The following is a 10,491-nucleotide window of genomic DNA, read 5'->3' as shown; positions in this document are numbered from 1 at the left end:
GATTTATATTTTTTATACTATGGTTTTGACTATTTTCTGTTTACGGTATCTGTTGTCGTGAATGATGCTGTTATTAAGCTGAAATTGGACAAGTGAAGCACAGCATTTTGCAGGGTCCTCCTTATTTATTTTCCCATGAGTGTCGTTCTCTAGTGTGAAATGGGTGAAATCGCCTTTACAAGCTGAAGAAAGGTACTTACCCCATAACTTTTGTGGCTGAAAAAATCAGAACAAAAAACGAGTTCTACCCTTTATTTCTTCAAATCATATAATTTATGTGAAATTCAGTTAAAAACTTTAAAGAACACATTACAAGCAATAGTGTGAGCACATCATTTTCACTTCTCAACAATCGCTGAGCTACAAAGAATGGCTAAATGACATTACGATGGTCACCATAATCTGTCCTTGATCATGATTAACCCATTGTGTCTGGAGCCACATATACGCTGCATTCAAGTTCTTCAGATTTGAGCTGTTTTATTAAAAATGTGGGCATCTTAGGGATGAATGAACACTATACTAGTACAAAATGAAGGTTTTAGATTTTAAATGTAATCTATTTCATGTCAATATGTGCTTCAGAGGCTGAGATATTTATAAGGCAGAGGGCACCCTTTCCCAAAAAGGGCTTAGGACGAAATGGGTCAATGCACTTGCTACTTGCAAAACTATGAATAAAGTTGTGTTATAAAACAATGTCGTGACACCACTCTGTCCTTGGTTATCAACTAGACACTTTCCGAACTATAGATAATATAGGAATAAGCCACGAGAGGCCGTGGGTTATGCTCGATTGATAGCGGCCAAGGGGAGTGGGGCACGACGCGAAGCAAGCGGAGTGCCGTGAACGTCCCCTTGCCCGTTATCAATAGAGCATAACTCACAGACTCAAGTGATATACATGTAAAACATTGTCTTGAAATCAGTTGGTCCTTTATTTATTAATGAGTGACACTCTAAGCCACCGCTGGTATTCTGAGTCATTCATTTACATTAATCACTCTTTCCTCTCCTCTTTAGCTGTGGCCTAAAATAGGCTATGCCTAACTGTCCGGGTGTGTGTGATGAATGTGTAATAGCCAATATTGTCTAAGCTCCATACAGTGACAAGGAGGGCTGGCCTGGGGGAGAAATAGGGCCCGGGCACTTTTGGCTTCAAGGGGCCCCTCATGGGGGAGCAATAGGGCCTGGGCACTTTTGGCTTAGAGGGACCCCTCGTGGGGGAGAAATAGGGCCCGGGCACTTTTGGCTTAGAGGGGCCCCTCATGGGGGAGAAATAGGGCCCGGGCACTTTTGGCTTAAAGAGGCCCTTCATAATTAACGGCACAGAACTGACTCACCGGTGTGCCCAGCATCCTCGTGGGCCCCTATTTTCAGAAACGTAAACAAACCCCTTTTTTAGGGGCCCACGAGGGTGCAGGGCCCACCGGGAAATGCCCGGTATGCTAGATGGCCAGTCCAGCCCTGCTGACAAGAGGAAGAGGAGTAAGTCAGTCACCCTGGTGTTTCCACTGTCACCAACCTCCCACTATAGTACACCACACAGGGAGAGGGGACACTGTTTCCTCAGTCTCGCTGTTATAATAAACACATAGGCTACAGTACGTCACACGGAATGCGTAATCAACTTGAAAGGTGCACTGTGTAGGATGTGGCCAGAGTTGGTATAGCTTGAATTCTGGAAATAAACTTCTGAAAATCTGACACGGTGCACTTTAAAGTTATTTCCATTGGGAGAGGAATAACTTTTCATGCCTCCAACTCAACCATCTAGAGACAGATGCCGAGGTTAGAGTTATTACATGTAAAACATATACAAAGTGCATAATCAAATGCACGTTTTCAGCAAAAGCATTTCCAGTGAAAGAGAGGTCATTTTACCTCAATGCACCATCATACAACGACAGAGCGAGGGTTGAGAGAATTTTAAAATTATTATTAAATATCATTACATTAAGATCTTATCACATTAATCCTATACAGTACATATAATGAGTAATCAACGATGCTATTTTCGGGTACTGCCACCAGCGCCACCGATACCCATCTCAGTGATTGAGGGAGGGCTTGGCATTGGCAGACAGTTGCTGGTGGGTGGTATTCATGCTGTCCACTTCCCCTCTCCATTTGTGTGTTTTATGTGTGTGTGTGTGTGTGTGTGTGTGTGTGTGTGTGTGTGCGTGTGTGTGTTCTTGTTCGTGTGTGTGTGTGTGTGTGTGGTTGCCTGTGTTCTTGTTCGTGTGTGTGTGTGTGTGTGTGTGTGTGTGTGTGTGTGTGTGTGTGTGTTTGCAGTCCTGCAGCTCACTGTGCTTTTAAATATCTCTGCATCACCTCTACGTCAACCATACACCCCTCACTGTCAACACACACACACACACACACACACACACACACACACACACACACACACACACACACACACACACACACACACACACACACATGCACAGCATCCCTCACCAATAATAAACTCACACGTCCCTGCAGGACACTGTCACACACAGGGCTAGATTGGCCATCTGGCATAGCGGGCATTTCCCGATGGGCCCTGCACCCTTGTGGGCCCCTATTTTCAGAAATGGTTAAAGAAAAATCTACATTTCTGAAAATAGGTGCCCACAAGGTTGCGGAGCCCACTGGTGATTCAGTTCTGCACCACTAATTATGAGGGGGGCCCTTTAAGTCAGAAATGCCCGGGCCCTATTTCTCCCCCATTTCAGCCCTAGTCACACATGCCTGATGGTGTGTCACACACAGTGGCCTATTGTGGGTCTCATACCAGTAGAACTACGTCAAACATGTGGGAGGATGGTGGAGAGCTGTGAGGGTGGTGGGCATCAGAAGTGGGTCTATTACGTCAAACTGGAAGGCTATGGGTGGTGGGATTGAGCATGGTGGACCCTCTTTGAAGACTAGATTTATGGCTCTTTGACGGGATCCGGATCATAGTGGCTCGTTCCTTTCAAAGAGCCGCTCTAAAAACGTGCTCTTTTGGCTCCTTTTTAGATTATTTATTCAGTATTTAGAATGTAATATTTTGACTCCACCTCTAGGTCATTTTGTCCAAACAACAACTGATTATCCTTGTGCTTCGAAAGACCGTTTCTGCCACGCTTTAATGCAGACAATTGTGTTTTTTCCCCAAATTAAAGTACTCACGTCAAGGTCACATGCTTAAAATTAATGAAAAATGACAGAAAAGCGGTTAAGTGGTTCCCATCGTTCACTTCTGGGAGCCGTTTAAAAGAATCGGCTTGTTCGCGAACGTCACAACTCTAATGAAGACTTTTAGTGCGTTCATGTGGTCTCGTAATTATCGTAAAGCACACATGAACGCCACCGCTTTTGGTATTTACCACTGGACAACTCTTAGAAAATTTTAAGAAACGAGTTTACGAGATAATGACGCACACAACAGCTGACTCTACTCTCACCATGGCAACCGCTAAGTTGAAATATTCAAAAACCGGCATTCAGTATGTTTGGACAGTCATGGTAGGCTAAATGACAGTGTCAGAAAATACACAGCATTTTTACCTTTGACTTCCAAATTAATTTGCTTGCTGTAGCTCATGAACAACAGTCTATAATGGTTTTAGTAAAAAGTCGCACTGTGGTTCACCATCTTTAATTTGTTAACAACATCAAAAAAGCACATGAACGCAACGCACTTGTAAATACCACTTCGCAACTAGATAATATCTACTTCGGAAGACCACATGAATGCACCATTTGTCAGAGACACCAAGGCACACATGAGAAGACAGCATGGGCGAAGGCTAGGTGGGTGGATTTAGAAATGGGGTCTATTGGGATCCATAGGGAAGAATAGTCTTATGCTGTACAGGTATTACACTTTTTGGTTTTGGGTATGCCCAATATGTCATGCTTTCATTCATTCATTCATTCATTTCATTCATGCCTGAGCGCTTAAAAAAATAAAAAATAAACCTTCTGTCTGTGTCTCTGCTTCTTGCTACCCAGAGTACACCGACGTTGACAGCCCTAACGTCACCAACGTTGGTCCCCTGGTCTGTGAGGGGGTACGATACACAGTAAATATTGCGGTGTTAATTCAACACTTCGAGAGTTAAGTCCAAATAATGTCAAATCAACTCTCTACGTGTTAAATGAGCACTGCAGAATTTACTGTGTAGGCTTTGGTCCCCTGCATCTTTCATTGGCTACATTTATGTGACGTTTTTTAATTCAGAATTAATAATTCAGAATTAAATAGTTCTGTCGAGTTTACTTCGATCTTTCATTCAATTCAGAATTGTGAAGTGTTTACGTGACGTATTCAAAGCAGAATTAAGCTTTATTCAGAATGAAAGTGAGTTATTTAAATATCTAATAAATATTTAATGTAATATAAACATCTAATGTAAAGGTTAGTAATTGTCAGGTCATTTGCCCCCTTTATCAGAATTCTTCTGAGCAGGCTGGAGCTTTCATTGAAGAGAATCACTGCTGCCTAGCTCTATTGTCAATAGACAAACACCTTTGATTTAATTTCGCCTATCAAGTCCTTTGGGTAGAAAAGTGAATTATCGGCCCTGCCGTGGCTTAACGGTGCACTGGGTTACTACGCTGGCAACCCGGGTTAGATTCCGGTCCGGGTCATTTGCCATTCCTTCCATGTCTCTCTCTCCCCACTCATTTCCTATCTCTCCTCCACTATCCCGTCAGAAATGAAGGCAAAAAGATATATTAAAAAAGAATAGTAGGCATTGGTCCCGTGTTCTGTGTGGGGGTTCGGTAGGCTTTGGTCCCCTGCATCGTTTATTGCCAGGTCATGTGCCCCCTTTATCAGAATTCCTCTGAGCAGGCTGGAGCTTTCATTGAAGAGAATTCACTGCTGCCTAGGTTGCAGGTTTGAGCTCCGCTCTGCCTGACCCCATCGACGTGTCCTTGAGCTTAACCCCAAATTGCTCCTGGTGGCCGGTAGGTACCCTGCGTGGCAGACAAGGCCACTGGTGTGTGAATGTGAGTGTGTATGGGTGAATGTGAGTCATACAACGTAAAGCGCTTTGAGTGCTCGAAGGAGTGGAAAGGCGTTATATAAATGCAGTCCATTTACCATCAAGTCCTTTGGGTAGAAAAGTGAATCATCCAGGAGCATGGGAGAAGACCAAGACCAAGACTGGGGGAGTGGGTGGGATAGGATTCCGTAGATAGATTACGTCAAGTATGGGGGATGATGAAGACTGTCTGTCTGGGCGGTTTGATTTAGAGAATGGTGAATCCTCTAGGAGGACTATAGTACGTCACACATGTAGGAGGATGAAGTCTGGGTGGTGGGATTGAGATGTAGTGTCGGTGTTGTTGTCTGTGTCCTATTGGCTCCCGTGGCGATTCATATTAATATCTTTCATTGAAGAGAATCACTGCTGCCTAGTTCTATTGTCAATAGACAAAAAACCTTGATGTATGATTAAGAGAATGGTGGATCCTCTAGGAGGCCTAGTGTACGTCACCCAAAATCAGATGTCACAAGCCCCCCCCCGAGATGCCCCCCCCAGGGGGGCTTACGCCCCACTTGGAGAAACACTGCTCTAGGAGGACTAGTGTACGTCACACATATACTGTAGGAGGATAACGTCTGGGTGGTGGGATGGGATTGAGGTGTAGGCCTAGTGTCGTTGTTGTTGTCTGTGTCTTATTAGCTCCCGTGGTGATTCATATTAATATCTTTCATTGAAGAGAATCACTGCTGCCTAGTTCTATTGTCAATAGACAAAAAACCTTTGATTTCATTTTGGGTAGTGATCAGTGGTGTAGTCTACTTTTTTATGGTGGGTATACTATATATTTGAGCATTTTTTGAAGTGGGTATACTGTATATATTTGTGCTATTCTAAATAATGGATCAATACATTTTAAGTGGGTATACTGAAATCCCTGAAATTTTGAAGTGGGTATACTCCGTATACCTGCGTTCTACGTAGACTACACCACTGGTAGTGATGAAGACTGTCTGGGTGGTATGATTAAGAGAATGGTGGATCCTATAGGACAGGGTTTCCCAAACTGGGGTGCGAGCACCCCTGGGGGTGCGTGGCCTACCACAAAGGGGTGCGCGAGCTGAATTAAGCAATGGCGGATATGTGTTTCTATACAGATTTAAAGAAAATGAAGTAGTTTTAATTGAATGATGAATTGTATGCTTTAGGAATATTGAGGTCTATTGGAAAATGAGGATTCCCTAAATGACTCTGCATAATGTACAATGACTTGTGCAGTGAAGCCATATTTGAGTGCCCATAAGTACACCAAAACATTCGATTAGGGGGTGCGCGAACCACATTGAAATGTACAAGGGGGTGCGCAAGGAAAAAAGTTTGGGAACCACTGCTCTAGGAGGACTAGTGTACGTCACACATATACTGTAGGAGGATAAGGTCTGGGTGGTGGGATGGGATTGAGGTGTAGGCCTAGTGTCGGTGCTGTTGTCTGTGTCCTTTTAGCTCCCGTGGTGATTCATATTAATATCTTTCATTAAAGAGAATCACTGCTGCCTAGTTCTGTTGTCAATAGACAAACACCTTGATGTATGATTAAGAGAATGGTGGATCCTCTAGGAGGACTAGTGTACGTCACCCAAAATCAGATGTCACAAGCCCCCCCTGAGATGCCTCCGCGCCCCCCCCCAGGGGGGCTTACGCCCCACTTGGAGAAACACTGCTCTAGGAGGACGAGTGTACGTCACACATATACTGTAGGAGGATAGAGTCTGGGTGGTGGGATGGGATTGAGGTGTAGGCCTAGTGTCGGTGTTGTTGTCTGTGTCTTATTAGCTCCCGTGGCGATTCATATTTATATCCTGGCTATTTGCTTTTTGAGCCTCTGACGGAGCTGTCGCACCCCTGCTGTTATGAGCAGGGATGGTGTGAAGAGGACAGCTTAGCGTGTATGTGTGTGTGTGTGTGTGTGTGTGTGTGTGTGTGTGTGTGTGTGTGTGTGTGTGTGTGTGTGTGTGTGTGTGTGTGTGAGAGAGAGAGAGAGAGAGAGAGAGAGAGCGAGAGAAAGAAAGAGAGAGAGACAGAGAGTCTGAATGAACATGACAATGAAGAGGTGTCGGTGTGTCTAAAAATAATCATAGACATACACAAGTGCAAATATCAAACTAAATAATCCTCTGATCTTTGACAAATATCAATGATTTAGAAGCGAAAGCTGCGTGTAAAAGCTATTTGCCACCTTCATGGATGGTAAAGGTTAAAGAAGGTGTCATCATTTGTACAACACAGTTGTCTGTTATAGATTTTATTTTTATTATCAGACATTGACATGAAATGGTATGTGCCAATACACGCACGCACGCAAAAACACAACAAAATAACTAAAATAATGCTATGTCCATCTTTACCAATGTCAAAGTAAGCAAATAGCCAATATCTGTCCTGAGCAAATTGCCAGTGGACACCAGAGCTAACTGAGGCATTCAGCTTCTTCTTCTTCTTCTTCTTCTTCTTCTTCTTCTTTTTCTTCCTCTTCTCTTAACAGCCAGATCAGTCAACAATCTCCCAAGAGATAAACACAGTTTACACCATGTCGACAGAAAGGAATACGGTAAGGAGAATAGCTATCCTTCTCAAGAGTCTTTGAGAAAGAGGAATTGATATCTTAGAAATCAGCCCCTCTTTTCGCCTGCACTAAACTAAACTAAACTAAACTAAACTAAACTAAACTAAACTAAACTAAACTAAACTTTCAGAAAAAAAATGTGGAAATATATCAATTCTTGAACCATTTTTTTCTTTTGATTTTCATTGTGACTCTTTGTAGGCTATGTTAAAGCACAGCCTGAAAGACTGCCATTTACAGTACTTTACTGCAGTGGTTCTCAACTGGAACAGTCTTGGGACCCACCATTTTCCACTGCCATTCGGTCGCGACCAAATTTTTTAGCGTTCAAGTCAATCCAATACAATTCTCAAAATATAACCATACTAAGCCTGTGTAATAACAATTATTACTGTCGACAGATGACACGGATTTCAATCGCTTATCAAAATACGAGTGGTAAATTCTTGCAGGAAAAGTTGGACATTTTTTTTAGCGAATCAATGAATTCGCTTTTTTTACACCACGGCTCCGCGACCCACCAATGACCCCTACACGACCCATTTTTGGGTCGCGACCCACCAGTTGAGAAACAGTACTTTACTGCACATGTGTATCTGCTTTGGCCTTTCCACTCTGTGAAGATTCTCATCCATCCAGGACATCATTGTCGAAAGTTTGAGAAAAAGTTTATTTGAAGACAACTTTTATGTCTTTTTTTTGTTTACCCATGGCCTTCTGTAGCTTGAAAGGGCTCCATAATAGGCAACTGTCTGTCAAAGCATTAGCCCCACTCTTCACCTGAACACGTGTGTCAGGAAAACCCCCCCACAATTTTAAGGAAAAAAGATATCCACAGTTGTTCTGCAATGTTTGTGTTCGCATTCGTCATGCCTTGGTCACATGTCTGTCAAAGAATTAAGTCCTCTCTCTTCCCCGGTATTACCTATTACTCATCACTTAAAGGTCAGTATTGCTCAACAATAACAACTACTTTCTTCTATTCTTGTCTTTTCTTGTCTTTTCCTTTCTTTTCTTTTCTTTTCTTGTCTGTTCTTTTCTTTTCACTAGGGGCTTTTTGCTTGCCCTTGCTTAAGCGGCATCACGTGCTGCATCAAGTGTTGCCGTCAAAAACTCTTCCGACCTTTAAAACATTTCAAACTCCATCCATATCCACTCTGGACTGAGGTGGTTATGGTTATATTTAGGGTTGTTCTTCATTTTTTCCCCATACACGTGCCCATCCGAGATGGTTACAAATATGTATTTCAAGGTGTTTCTGTTCAACTTAATTTAGATCCCGGTAGCATTGAGACTTAGCCTCAAGAGTCTGTGGGCTCAATGGTCACGAGGCAGTTCTGTCTATAGAGAGCTGCAGAGCATGTTCTAGCTACAATGGTTGTGATTGGCCAAAGCAAGTATAACAGAAAATTAAATGATCAATCCTGAGCACATTACATCTTTTTTAAATGCATTGCATTATGTTTGAATTAAACTTCAAGGCAATTTCATTTAGTATGATGACACTGTAGAGTAGGTCATTTACGGCCCTTGAGGCCGTTTTATTGTGTCCCCAATATATTTTTAATGATATGCAGCTTCACATGAAATATGACATAAATTTGTAAAGGAATCTTAGAAATTACGGTAACACTTTATTTTAGAGATACATCTATTAGCACTAATACATACAATGTCAATGCCTGCATAAGTAGCTTGTAAGGAATGTACAAAGCAAACGCTAAGGCCTACTACGTCCTTACTGAGGTTAAATTGGTAATAAATCCCTTATTGTGCATGAATAAGACATTTGCGAATACATGCCTAACAAATGTTTGATTCTGATTTTGTTGCAGCTGTACACTGTGCCTTACCCTGTTCTTGTTTAAATTGCTCCTTGTAAGTCACTTTGAACAAAGGCGTCTACTAAATACTAATGTAATGTAATGTAATGTAACATATTACATGCATACACTATATTGAAGAAAGACATGAAGACTATAGGGTGTGCGTAATTAGTGCCAAGCAGTCATTGGGTAGCGGTTGCTGATTTGAAAGCCTGGGCTCAGGGGCTCATAATATAATCGTCCAGGAGAGGTTTTCACAGCCATCACACCATGAACTGATTGTGGGCTCTTGAGGGTTTCTGCACTGAGGTGAGTGAGTGAGTGAATGATCATTTTTTCTCTGAAGGAGGGAAGGAAAGGATTGTTTGTATTAAAACTAGCGGTGAGGGAGAGTTGACTGTATTCATGCTGTGCCTTTGAAATCAGAAACTTCAAATCAGCACAGATAGCCCTCCTCTCCTCTCCTCTCCTCTCCTGTCCTCTCCTCTCCAACTCCCTACAGTTCACTCTGATGAGGACAGAGCTGGCTGATTGCACAGAGGGGAGTGGACTGCACGCACACACACACATGCACGCACGCACGCACGCACACACGCACATACACACACACACACACATGCACGCACGCACGCACGCACGCACACACACACACACAAGGACAATGCTGCGAAAGCAGAGCAGGATTTTCAAACCTTCTGGGCGTCTGATGCACCCTAATGCCATGTACAGACCCAGAGCGAACGGAGCAAACGAAGCAACAAAGTCATTATTTCTCAATGGAGGGCACGCGACCAGCGCTACCAAAGCAAATTCACCAGGAGCGAAGCTTCTTGAGCAACCAGATCGAATTTTGAGCGACCAGAGCGAATTTTGACGATTAAACTCAAGCTAATCGTAGGCAAATTCGCTATGACGCAGTTCGGCAAAAAACTATCGGAACGTTCATATCTCCGAATGTCCCAGGCTGTCAAGCCAGAGCTGTTGTGTAATTAGCTGAATCAAACATGTCAATGCTGCGTCTCGAGCGAATACAGCGAATTCAAGGCGAAACTTCTTCTGCTACCCACGCTACCAG

The sequence above is a fragment of the Engraulis encrasicolus genome, chromosome 20 (genome assembly GCF_034702125.1).
Source record: "Engraulis encrasicolus isolate BLACKSEA-1 chromosome 20, IST_EnEncr_1.0, whole genome shotgun sequence".
Taxonomy (NCBI): domain Eukaryota; kingdom Metazoa; phylum Chordata; class Actinopteri; order Clupeiformes; family Engraulidae; genus Engraulis; species Engraulis encrasicolus.
Note: the sequence above shows the minus strand (reverse complement) of the source record.